This window comes from Melopsittacus undulatus, chromosome 10, assembly GCF_012275295.1.
Source record: "Melopsittacus undulatus isolate bMelUnd1 chromosome 10, bMelUnd1.mat.Z, whole genome shotgun sequence".
In the NCBI taxonomy this organism is placed as follows: Eukaryota; Metazoa; Chordata; class Aves; order Psittaciformes; family Psittaculidae; genus Melopsittacus; species Melopsittacus undulatus.
Window position 1 is genome coordinate 33,584,228 of NC_047536.1, and position 13,892 is coordinate 33,598,119.

The window sequence follows — 13,892 nt, forward strand, 5'->3', positions numbered from 1 at the left end:
TCACACATTGCGTCAATCTCTGAAGGTCAAAGTAATCTTTTGTCCCCCATGGAAGCTCTTAGGGACATTTTTGAGCCTGAATGTGTGCTTTTAAGGAGCAGTTTTACCTCAGCTCAGGTAAAAGGAGCAGTTGTGCCTTTGCTTTCTGCCCTGCTTGTATTAAAGCTCTTTGGCTTTAATGAAGGAAGGTAGAAATGAAGGAAGAAATGAAAGAAAACATGGGAGTTCCTGAAAGGATTTGTCTTGGTAAGGAAATAACCCCCCCAGCATCAGGCATATGAAGCAGCTTCAGTTCTTCTTTACTGAGCTTTCACTGCACTCTTTGCTCATATAAAAAGGCACTTAATCATTAACATAAAAAACCCTAATTCTGCTAGAAAAGCCATTTGCTTCCAGCTATAACAGGCAAAGGGAACACAACGATGCCTGCCTGCTGCTGAAGGGCCACAAAGGCTGCCCAGCAGACACCCCGCTCCACAGCCTCTCCACACAAGTACCCCACAGTCGGGGCATGGAAAGCTCGTTGTAAAACTCAATTAAAACAGACAAAGAGGCTCTTATCTCTGCTGGCAATGAGAGGGCAGCGAGGAAAGCGAGAGATTAAATGATTTCCACTGAGTTTGTCCGTGAAAATCATTATGAAATAGCGCTGCGAAGCACCGAGGCCTAAAGCGAGCTGGGTCACCGCACTGCAGCCTGCACTGCTCTTGAGGGGCAGGCTGCCGTGCCCGAGCCCATAGATAACCGCTGTTACTGTTATCAGGATCATGCTGAACGCCCCATAGAGCTCAGGGCACCAGCACAGAGCCTGAGGGACCCGAGCCCCACCGAGGGTCAGCGCTCCCCTCAGCGCGGCCGCCATTTCCCCCTCAGTGCCGCCATTTGCTATTCCCCGCCCCGCGCAAGCGCCCTTATAACAACGCCAGGCCACGCCTCCTCCTCAAGCCACGCCCCCTAGACAAGCCACGCCCCCTTCGCGCTGCCAGCACGTAGCCGCTTTGCCTAGCAGCGCTGTAGCCATGGCAACGGGAGTACACGGGCAGGGGTGGGTAAGAGCCGGTGGGGATGGGGACGGGGGGACCGGCACCCCCAGAAGGGCTTAGGGATACGGACCTCAAAGGAACCCCCATGTGGGTGGAAGGCTGGGTGTGAGTGGCCATAGTGGGTCATGAAGTTTGCCACAGATCCCAGTGAGAGATGCTGGGGTGGGCAGTGTGCTGGGTGGAGTGTTGCATGACACTAATGGGGTGACAGGTCCCATTCCTAAAATGAGCTTCCCTTTTCTTGCATAAATATATAATCTATATAATGGTGGGCAAGATGCTTTGCAGTTAGGCAGCGTTTTAGCTCGGTGCTGGCACAGGTAGAGGAACCCATGATACCTTTACCCAGGACACTGAAATGTAGGGCATCAGGATTCAAAAGGTAATGGCCCAATGATTCTGAATCAGGCTTCTCCATCGATGATTTCCCCTCAGACTTCCTGGGGAAAAAGATAGTTTTTACATATATAGAAAAAAATAGATATAGAACCATAGAATGGTTAGGGTTGGAAAGGACATGAAGATCATCAAGTTCCAACCCTCCTACCATGGGCAGGGACACCTTGCACTAAACCATATATAGATATATAGGTATAGATACAGATATATAGGTATAGATACAGATATATAGATATGATGAGATATAGATAGATTAGATGTAGATATACATATACATATAGTGTGTTTCTTCAGTGTCTATGGGAAACCAGGCTCAAACATCTGCTGTTGGGGTTGTTCCTAGGCAGAGTTCCATTGTTTGAGTCAACAGACAGGCCCATGAGGTTACTTGTAGTCAGCTCCAGCAACCCGTTAGTTACAGAAGTTTTCTAGAGATCTTTGCTGAGGTTTGGTGGGGTTTTTAAGTCTTATCATGTTTTATTTAGGAGATGTGCTTCTATAAAGGGTTCATAGGAGAGAAAGGGCTTTTTGCTGTCAAAAACAACATCACAGAAAGTGGATTTCTGCAGCATTCATCTCTTATTCCCTTTGTAATTACACAATGTTAAAAGAACCTTCAGCAGAAGATATAGGAAGACACAATCTCTGCTCCCAAAACTTACTGTTCCGAGTCACAGAAGCAACAGGGTGACAAGTAGCAAATGACAGGCTGGGAAGAAGGCTAAAAGAGATATCTAATTCTATCAGATTAATGAGTTCTTTCCTTATCAGCCTCAGCCCTTGTCCAGATCTGCTATGTAGCTTTTCCTAGAGATCAAATGACTGTGAATTAGCTCCTTTGGCTACACAATTGCACTGATTTTGGCCAGTTCAATCTGAAGAGATGAGCTGTTTTCAAAGCCTGGCTGCTAAAGAGCAGCTGAGCCCTTCAGAATCAACCTTTGAGCCTTCAGAATCAATCTTTGTGTTGGACCAGATTGTGAGGCCTGAATGGAGCCTCCAAGAAGCCTTCACGCTCAGACTTCCCCATGTGGAAAGCCAGCTGTGGGAGCTGGAGCACTGGGATGCTCGCTTTAGAAGCCAGTGTTCAGACTGAACTTGTGTGGCCGCATCCAGCCCAAAGCAGCAGTGACCCAGACTGGCTTGGGAAGTACTTTGCACTAGCCTAGGACATGTGTTTAGGGATAAATCCATCTGTTTTCTATGCAGTGGGCACTGAAGCAATCCTTGCTCTCTGCTTTTCTACCCTGGGAATGGATGTGGCATCTTGTGGGGATAACCTGAGCCCCAGGTCTTCCTGCTCCAAGGCTCTTTGATAACGTCTGGAGTGGTTAAATTAAGTACTGTGGTGTCAGTCTCCTGAGCTTCTGTCCACAAGTAACAAGCAGCAGGGAGGTGGAAACCTGCTTTTTCTTATAGGCTCCCCAATATAATGTTTGAAGGACCCATTTAGAAGCAAATCTGATGACAAACTGTTTTACTCTGAGTTTGGATTTAACGGCACTGATACAAATATAAGATTTTCCAGCTTCATGTAGCTACAGACCTGCTTTAAACTGCTTAATAACTGTATAGATATGCTGAGAAGAATCCAAGCTACATTTCCCATACAGTAAAAGCAGCACAGACACCAACTCCCTGCAGAAATACACAGGCACCTTCACTGAAAGCCTGCCAAATGCTCATAAACCCACACAGAAATGTGTACACACAATCTCTAGGTACATCCACACACAGTACTGGGGTGCACAGGAAAATAAACACACCAAGGACCTTAATAAACGCGGATGCTCTTGGTTATTGTCACTGCTTAGAAACAGCAAAAGCATCCTTGAGTTGTGCACAAGCCAAGTCCTTTGCCCCATGTTCTATAATAAGGCCCTCTCACGCTTTGCCTGCTTCCCACATGATGTGTCCTGAGTCAAACAGGGCTCGGGGTAGGAGGAGCCTTCATCAGACAGCTGGGGAAGACTTCAGGAGTTTCAGTTCCTGAGCAGGTTCTGTAACAACAGGGCCCTGGAGCAATGGAATATGAGATGGTTTGGCCAAGCTCAGTCCTGAGCTGCAGAGGCTTCAAATGGAGCTGCTCCTTGAGCAGCAGAGGCAGAGAAAGCAGAAGCTGCTCATAGTAGTAGGAAAACACACGCTTAGAGATGTCTTGCATCCCACTCACGGAGTCCAATGTCATCCTTAAGCCACTTCCTCCCCTCGGCAGCAGCATCCTGTGTGATTTCCTGCCTTGTTTTGTAAGAGCAGTACAAATGAAAGGATTCCTCCTTTGCAGAAAGGCAGGTGCTGTCTTTAGCTGCTTTTCTTTTAAATCTATTTACAAACCCCCTTTTAAAGCATTTTTCTATCAGATTTTCTTTTGGTTTTGTTTTTTTTTCCCCTCTTTCCTTATTTTCCCTGCAATTTAAGGTATTTCTACAGTCAAAATCCTTTTCCTGGCTCATTGTTTTGCTTTGGGGTTTTTAAATACATTTACTGTTAACATAGAACCCCCCAAATTCACTGTTTCTGTTAGAAAACACATCTGAGGTACAGCAAAGTTGCTATTCCTCACTGAAATCACTGCTCTCCATAACTACAAACATCTTGGGCTTTATTCCAAGCAGTTCATTTCCTTCCCATCTTCATCCAGAATCCACTGTGAAGAGCAAACGTATTCAGAGTAATCTGCATGCACCGTGCACTGCTCCTACTATAAGGATAGCACTCCCTCCCACGGGCACGTAAAGCTGCTTACTCAGTGCTCGAGGCCAAGCTCTGATACTACTTTGATGAGTCCTAAATGGAGATAAGTTGGCATCATCTGGCAGCTCCCGAGCCTGAGCTTTGGCAGGAATTTCACCTCTTTTACACTCGGTTGGATTCATTTAGTCTCACTCAGCTGCCACCCACATTCCATTGTGTGTTAGAAACACTCCAACCCCCCCTAAACCTTCTTCTTTTGTATGCATGTGGAAATGAAAGCAGGTTACCTTCCTGTGGTCACCAGGGATCAATGCAAGGAGAGCCCAGCTGAGGCAGACTGCTTCCATCCCATCAGATCCCTCTGCTCTGACCGTGTTCTTTGTGCCTTGTTGGTTTGTCTGCTTAAAGTCAAACCTATTTACTCAATCTCTGTATTTTAACTGAGGGCTGAAAGCAGGAGTTACACCTTAAGTCTTATTCTACACCACTGGTATGACCCCAATGAGCCTGTTTTAGCACCAAAAAGCTAGATTCACCAACAGCTTCTGGTTTATACAGTCTGCTTGCAGAGGTTGCTCACCTACCCCTGCCTATCTGTCGTGACAGCATCCTAACCATGAGACCCTTGTGCTTGTGAGCACTCCTTCATTCAGGAGCTGAGGTTTCCCAACATCAGGATTGTGTCTGGTGCTCCCCAGCACTGCAGGTACATGTCAGCAGCAGCAAGTGAGGAGCATAAGAGCTCCTTTTAATATAGGTGCTGAGGTTTGCAGTCTTCAGTCAGTTAATTACCCTTTGTGGCCTCAGTAAAATGAGGGTTGTGCTGCTTGGGATCTCCCCAGGCTTCTCCTAAGGATCGGTTGGTTAATGTATGTGCAAGGTTAGGATCTACATGATGCTTCCCATAAGTATTAGGATTTCTTCAGTATTTGATGCCCAATGGTTTGTACTTTCTCCATCCCTTTCAGCAGGAGCCATCAGCACACACAAGGCAGCATGGAGCATCTCTGTGCCCTTTGCACTTGGCAAGGTCATGGCAGCCTCTTGTGGGTCTGACTCATGTCCTCAGCTCACACTGCAGCAGCCTGGGACAGCCACGGCTGACTTGGCTCTTGGACTGAGGCTGAAGTGTTCCAGGAACACTTCCTAGCCTGGCTTCCCCACTGGGGTGAACTGTGATTGTGCCTGTGCCTCCCATCTGGTTCCATCCCAGTTTTGGTCTGGTTTAGGTCACAGCCTGCTTGGAATTGAGGCCATGAATCCCCACCATGTACCTGACAGGCTGACACCGTCCAAGCTACCAAAACAAAGCACAACCCAGAGCAGATTTTCCCTGTGATCCCTGAACATTCACAGTCTTCCCAGTTTCCTGTGCGGGTGCAATTCCTGCCTGTTGTGGTTCTGTTGCAGGTTTTCCGCTCCCATCCCAAAATGGCTTTTCCCAGCATCTGAAAGCATCATTCTTTAATCAACTCAATTGGACTTTGAATCACCTGGAGTGGCAGCACCTGATTACTGTGACCCCTGGGTCTGCTACCCACTGGTCTCCCAGCCTTTCCTTTCCTTTCCTTTCCTTTCCTTTCCTTTCCTTTCCTTTCCTTTCCTTTCCTTCTTTCTTTCACTGTGTCTGCAGTGCCTCATCTGTGTTCTATGAAGCTGCTCAGAGTTCCTTTGAGCTCATGAAACTCAACTCAGAATAGCAATTACTGGAAAACAAAGGGGAGAACCTGACACCCCACACCCCCCATCAGCAGCACTGATGTGTCATTGCCTGCATTGCTCTGAACCACACCTGAGAACAGCTTCCAGGGGCTTCCACATAGAGATGCTCGCACAGCTCTACCAGATGGTTACTCCTTGTAGGAGAGAGGGTTCCTTGTGTCATTCAGGCCCTATCCCAAATACAGACCTGGCTCTTTGGGGTATTGAAGCTCAACTGCTGGCAAATGCTCTCAAAAGGACCAGACCCAACTCTTTTCCCTGAGAGCAGAGGAACAAAACAGTGAAGCTCTAAATCACCCTGATAAAATAAGAGTGATGCTCTATGTGGTGGTAGCAAACCCAGTGTACCTCAGGGTCCTGTGTTATTAGACAGTGAACAGATGTCCTGTGATTCAGGTGGAGGAAACAGGCATAGGATGAGAAATGACAAAGATCTGAGTTTGGTAGGATTAAAGGATGGTCAGCATCAAAGCTACAGGCAAGGTTCATACCATCTGACCCTGAAAGCAATGCTTTGATTCACTGGCCATATTAAAGACACTATTGGTACCATAAATTAGGGCTTAATGTCAATTGATCTCTTCTACCCACTCCCTTGCCCAGATGCCCATTATATTGTTCCATGTGAAGCAGAGCAGGTAGCTCTAGAAACCTCCATCCTCATGACCAAATATGATTCTCCTGTTATCTTCCTCTTTTCCCCTCTCACAACAGAAATAAAGATGCCTTCAAGACAGAGAGATTCACACACTGAGGACTGCTCCCAAACCAAAAGCATCCCCCCCACACTTAACACAGCCCAAGACAGGGCAAGGTACTTGGTACTCACTGAGCCCACTGCTGAGATAATGCAAACCATGCATCCTGCATCCTCCTGATGGATGACGGTCACTCCAGAGGGGCCAAGCCATAGACAAAGCACAAGAGAAAGAGGCCAGGGTCTGCTGAGAGCCTGCAATCACCTCAACCTGAGGCTCTGCTATCAGGGGGAAGTCAACCACCAGATGAGCTCTCAGCAGGGATCAGGCTGCAGCAGTGGGAGGCAGAGCTAATGAAGGCACTGCATCAATCAGGCTTGTTCAGCCTCACCTGGAACGTCCCTTTTCAGATGTTCTCTGTGTGATCTGAACAAGGAAGAGCTGAAATAAAAAGTCCATTTCTTCTTTCTCTGCCTGTTTGAGTTTCTTTGATGCTTTTCATGGGGGGCAGCCCCTAACCTGTGCTGGGAAATGGCCCAAAACCCACGGAAAACAGCTCCACAGAGCATGGGGCAGAACTCTCTTGCCTTCCATGAAATGTGGAATGGGAAGTTTGTGCCACAGTTCCATGGTCCTTTCTATGGGGTTTGAGCACAACTGGATCATTTAGCAGGACAAATTCAATCCAGACCATGGCTGGGCACACAATTAGGTTTCTGTTGAATTAGCCAGAACACATAATACACCGTTTATGCTGGCTTCATACCGGCAGCAGGAAGAAAGACAATATCTAACCTGGCACTGAGCCTACCAATACAGACTTCATGTCATAACTTTGGGAACAGTTTTGAATGGGATCAGTGCTTTGGGTTGTGTGGTCCAGCAGTTTGCATCCAGGAGCCCTAGAGCTATGGTTTCTGTGGCATCAATCTGTGACCATTTTGCAGTGTTTCAAGGGCCTGTTTCTGCCTATTTTTGGTGCTTATTGTGCCTCCTCACATGAGCCCCTCATCCTGTTTGAGGTTCCTAACCCAATCCATCTTTCTAATGGTTTAGCCTTGGGTGATATGGTTTAATGGGAGGTGTCCCTGCCCATGGCAGGGGGGTTGGAACTAGATGATCTTAAGGTCCTTTCCAACCCTAACTATTCTATGATTCTATGAGTGGCATCTGATTTCTGAAGGGACCTGTGCTTCTGCATGTGACCATCATACGGACATGGGTTGGAAGAGATCATGCTTGCAGCTTCCAGTGCCTAAAGGGGCTGCAGGAAACCTGGAGAGGGGCTTGGGACAAGGGATGTAGGGACAGGCCAAGGGGAATGGCTTGAACCTGCCCAAGAGAGGGGAGACTGAGCTGAGCTCTGAGGCAGAAGCTGTTCCCTGTGAGGGTGCTGAGGCACAGGGTGCCCAGAGAAGCTGTGGCTGCCCCATCCCTGGCAGTGCTCAAGGCCAGGTTGGACACAGGGGCTTGGAGCAGCTGCTCCAGTGGAAGGGGTTGGAGCTGGATGAGCTTTCAGGTCCCTTCCAACCCAAACCAAGCTGGGATTCTGGGATTTAAGTGTTCAAGGTCCTGTTTCCTAAGGAAACGGATGAGTTCCAGGCTGTCACTCATGAGGAACTTCAGCCTCTGCTCCCTGAGCTGTTTTACCTGCTGACACTTCCCATCCAGTCAGTTTTCCCAACGTAATCCTTCTAATTCACAGCAACAGGCTGAGCTTCCTCTGTAGCCTTTGGGACAAAACTCCCTCCGGAAAAGTTGCTTATTTTAGAAGCCGCAGCCTTAAGGAAGATATTTTCCCTAATCCTGAACTAAATGATATCATCCTTGGCTAGCCCCGTAACCATGGCACTCGAGTTATTTATGACTCTGAAATGAATGCTATAGTTAGCAACACTGGGACAGGGTTTCTTCTATGCTACTGTCCAACTGCCTCCCTCCCCCTGCCTCAGGCTACACCGGGAAGCAAGGCAGAGCTCTCCAGAGGGTCTTTAATGTGCCATAAACGATGTCAGCTTTCCTGACCTCCTCCACTTGGCAACACATGAGTGGATGGCACAAAGATGTGAAGTGAACCAAAGCCCTTGGCTCTGGTTTGGTTGATGTCTGGGGGGAGATTTGGTTGGGTTTGTTTGGTTTGGTCCTTAAAGTAAATGCAAGAGGACCTGGAATTGCAGAGGTTGTAGCTACTCATCAGCTCTGCCATCAGGGAATCACTGAGGGCAAAGAGGAGAGGTCAGTTTTAGTGCCTGGGACACTCAGCAAAGTTGCCTCATAGCAATGGACAGCCTGGGGACCAAGCTAACGTTATCCCAGTCTGATCCCTCTGCAATGATCCCAGAGAAGTCTGGGAGGAATCCAGCAACAGAAGGAACACAGGAGTGCAGACAGGGCTGAATCCCTCCTCATTGAAGATGAGGCAGCTCCATGATTCTGGACCATGGAGAGGAGATGCTCAGAGCAGTGCAGTGACTTCTGTGCTCTTACAAGGGGACCCGTGTCAGCAGCAGCAGCTCCTCACGCCTTGCACAGCTCAGCACCTTTTATGTGAGGGAATGGAGAGGACCATAAAACAAGGCTGCGATAAAAGCACTGTACATAGAAAAATAAAGGGCAAAACACAGCAAGAAAGGAGAGATGAGGGAGAGCCAAGTGTGAGGAAGGGGATACTGTGCCAGGATGCAAGGATCCAAGGGCAGCCCATCCCTATCCATGACAAAAGGCAGTTTGAGTGACTTTAGGCACCTCATGTCAAGCAGACAAGCCTGTCTCCATCCCCAGTGCCTGTATCTGGATAGCAGACTGGCAGCACCACTGCCACGCTCCCATTGGATACAACAGTCTGCCTTCATGTCAGTTCTGCTGCCTGAATTAACCTCTTCATGCTGCCTTAGAACACCCATTGATGGACACTCTAATTCTGCCCCCCCCAGAATAATGAGGAGCCAAATCATAACCCCCTGCTTTGGGGCTTCTCAGATGCCCTGGCCTTGGGCCCAGTGTGATTTACAGCTCAAGCTGCTGGAAGGAAGCCCCAAGGCCTTTCCTGGGAGGTAGACAAAGCATCCTAGAAGAATTTATTGGCTGAGAACACAGATTTATTTGGGGCTTCAGTCTTATTTTGGTTTCCAGTCCCAGCTCCCAATTCCCAGAGCCGCGATTCAACCAGTGCCTTCATGGGATCTATACTGGAGTCACTGGAGCGGGGTTTGCTCTGTCTAACACGTTGCCTGCTTTAGTTCTTTTGGCTTTCTTTCCTTTTACTCCTTCTGACCCCAGGCAAAGGAAATAAATCATCTGATATCCTGCCAGCAAACAGCCACAGGCACTCTGGGACCGGAGGCATCTCTCCTGCCCTGCGAGTGCAGTAAGAGCCAAGGGGCTGATGGCTTGGAGCGGGTTCAGGTATGTCTGTGCACATACCAGCAGCTCAACTGATCTCTTCTCCTATCTTATCTGTCCATTTCTGGCTCTCAAGGAGAGGAAGTTTGGCAGGCGAGTTACTCTTGGAATGCACTCAGTAAACCACAGGCGAGAGAAGCAGGGAGCAGAAATAGAAACCAGCATAGGTAGGGCAGCTGGGAGCCTGGCTGCTGGCTTCTATTCCTGGCTGTACCCATGACTCACTTGCTGACCTTAGAGAGCCACTTCACCTCTCCCTGTTCCCACTTTCTCACAGGCAAAATGCCCCTTTTCCCAGGTCATTCCAGGTACAGGGGCCCTGTGTATCCCACATGGGTGTCTGCAGAGCCTCATCCTGCTCCCTTTGCCAGCACGCAGGAGCAGGGCAGTGTGGATGTGGTGCCTCTCTTACCATGGGGAGCTGGCAGCTTTAGCCAAGTGCATTTAGGAAGCTTTGGGGGATCCTTCAAGGAAAGGAAAAGCACTAAAAGAAAACGATGCTGACAGTGGTGTGACAGCATCCACCACCTTCCTGCTCCGGATAGGACCCTGCCTATACATTACCTTTGCCCAGTTCCCTCTTTATTTAACTGTGGCCAAAGCACTGAGCAAAGCCAATATTCTCCTTGCTTTCCATTTCTCCTTAGTCAAGACCAAGTCCTTGACAGTGACAGCTTAGACCATGAGACACTGGTGTCTGCCCCCAGGAGTTGTAAACACATCTCTCTGCTTTATTCCTCCCCAGATTCCTTGGATACAGCCCTTGGATACAGTCCCATGGAGCAGGATGGAGCTGCAACACCCTGGAATGGGCCATTGGAAGAGCAGATCCTGGTTTTTGCAGGAGGCTTTTTCATGGTGCTTCCATCCATCCCCACCCCGAGGCTCTAGCTATGGTGCAGCGCAAGGAGGGCCAAATGGTGCTAGCACCCAGGAGGAAAGCTGTAGTAAGAGCCACAGACCCATATATGTTGTTAGCCCCTCTGCACGCATCAGGATGAGCAGCAGCACAAAGGCATCCTGGATCAACCTAATTTCTATGGGAAAACAGGAAACTGCCTCTCCCTTTGCCAAAAGAGGAAGAGATGCATGGGCTGTATCTGTGCCATGGAGAAACAGGGCAGGGGAAGGAGCAAAAGGCTCCACCTTATCCAGGAGCATGTCTGGAAGAGGATGCCTCAGTCAGTTTGTTCTAGGGATGCTCTTATGTCAGTCCCTAGTGTAGGTCTTGGTAAACAGGGTGAGAAGATCCCTGCTCCAACAGGGTTCAGACCTCTCCATCTCCAGAGGAAAAGCATGGGGGGGCTGCTACAAGCAGCAGGGCATGGGTAGCTCCCCCTGACACCAAGGGGCTGCAAGCATCTCATATGGGCCCTCTGGTTCAAATGCAGTCTGAACCCAACAAAGAGCATCTTTACCTTCCCCTCTGGTGCAAAGTGTTTCCTCTTCATTGTAGACCTGGACTTCACAAACCTTCCCTCAGATAACACTCTTCCTGTCTCTCATCATCTGCATCACCTTTCCCCTGCAGCCATAGAGCAAAGACTTCCCACTGGCTCCCCAGCACACCTGCAGGAGCTTTTCCACCCACCTGTGGGCTTTTGTATGGAGATCAGGCCAAGCCGTGCCCATTTTTACACGTGCAAGGTCTCCCTTTCAGCTCCTTCTACTCCTTAAAGGGTCAGAGATGCTTCTGAACTGTCACAGCACACATGGGTTGGAACAGGATGGATTTGATCCAACTTTTCCCAATGTTCATCTCGGTCTTCCACTGGAGCAGCTGCTCCAAGCCCCTGTGTCCAACCTGGCCTTGAGCACTGCCAGGGATGGGGCAGCCACAGCTTCTCTGGGCACCCTGTGCCAGCGCCTCAGCACCCTCACAGGGAACAGCTTCTGCCTCAGAGCTCAGCTCAGTCTCCCCTCGGGCAGGTTCAAGCCATTCCCCTTGGCCTGTCCCTACATCCCTTGTCCCAAGCCCCTCTCCAGGTTTCCTGCAGCCCCTTTAGGCACTGGAGCTGCTCTCAGGTCTCCCCTTCAGGAGCCTTCTCTTGTCCAGGCTGCCCCAGCCCAGCTCTCAGCCTGGCTCCAGCCCTCACAGCATCCCCATGGCCTCCTCTGGCCTCACTCCAACAACTCCACATCCCCCTGGTGCTGAGGACCCCAGAGCTGCACCAGAGGAGGCTTTGGGTCCACAGTGCTGCTCTTAGCCCCATCCTCACACACCAGCACCAGCCCTTTGGCATGTGCAGCCTGGCTTCCCTGGGACCCACTTGGGTGCTCCAGAGGGCACCAACCCAGGGTGAAGCTGTTCCCACGGTTTGGGCATCCATCACATGTCAGCTCCGTGTGGAGTCTCTGCTGTCTAATAGGGGCTGACAGTATGTGTTGGTCCTTCCCACTGCAGGGTCATTCTTTACCCAGCGGTTTCTAAGTGCAGAGCTGAGCTCTGCACCTCCATCAGCCTCTGATAGAACAGGCCCAAGGGTTAATAGCTATTAAAGAAAGGAATGTGGAAGACGATGAGTGTGCTCATATACAGTGTGATTGCACAAGCTCTCTTACATTAGGGAACCAAAATAACCGGCCCTTTTCCCCCTAAATGTGATTGAATTTCTGCTCGCCTCCTTCCTGGCAATGCAGAATCCCCTCTTAAACTTCGCTCCATGGAGAGCCATGCTCCTCAACTTCAACTTGGGGCTTGATCTTCATGCTTGAGCACAGGAGAGGCAATCTTGACACTTAAGGCCCCTATGGCCAAAGTGACCCCAACCAGAATGACTCTTGAGTCAGCACGTGAACAGTCACAGGGAGCCAGGAGAGATGCTCTGTGCAGCACAGCTGATAGCTAAGGTAGGGATCAGCAGGGGATATGTGCCTCTGACATTCCCTGAGGGCTGAAAGCAGCAACAAGGGTGCTCAGGGGCTTCTCCAAAGGGAACAGATGAGCTATGATGGGGCTGCACATCTGCAGATACAGCTCTGCGATGGAGACCCAGAGGATGTGCCCTGGTCTCTGCCTCTTGCACCCACTCGTGTCAGCCCTCGGTGAGCATCACCTGGAGGTGGGCATCACCCAGAGGTGAGCATCACCCGGAGGTGAGCATCACCCGGAGGTGAGCATCGCCTGGAGGTGAGCATCACCCGGAGGTGAGCATCACCCGGAGGTGAGCATCACCCGGAGGTGAGCATCACCTAGAGGTGAGCATCACCCGGAGGTGAGCATCACCCGGAGGTGAGCATTACCTGGAGGTGAGCATCACCTGGAGGTGAGCATCGCCTGGAGGTGAGCATCACCTTGCTGCAGCTTCAGGCTGCCCTCAGCAGACAGGAGATGCATTTCAGGGTTAGAAACAACTCGACCTTTGCAATCTCACCTCTGCCAAGTGCTTCCTGCAGGGCAACAGCTTCTTGCTTCTCCTCTAACTCCCACTTCAGCTGTGGTAACTCTGGTGCTGTTGCTTCCTCAGCACTCCAGTCCCAAGCAAATCTCTTCTGGTCACTCCAGTCAAGCCATGTTCTGCTGCTTGGAAAGCCCTAAAGGTCCCAGCAGAGAAGGAGGCTTTGCTAAAGCAGAACACCTCAGCAACCCTCATCCATCCAGTTTCATTACCAGCCTCTCGAGGAGAGCTGGAAATGCCCTTGGGAAGGATGAGCCCTCTCCCTCCTCCAGTGGGGTGGATGGATGCTGCAGAGCGCTTTGGAGATGGGTGTTGAGCAACTGCTGACAGGGTTTCTGCATCAAACAGTGCTGTGCAGACCCATTGGGAGCCTTGCTGCTCCTCAGTGCTGACACCGGCTGACTCCTCTCACATATTCATCAAAAGAAGCTTTCTTCTCGCCAGCATCCTGCCTGCAGCAACAGGAGTTCTTCTCCTCAAGGAGGAAAACAAGCTCTGCAGGTTCACCTTTGCTCACCCAGCACCGTCCTATGGCA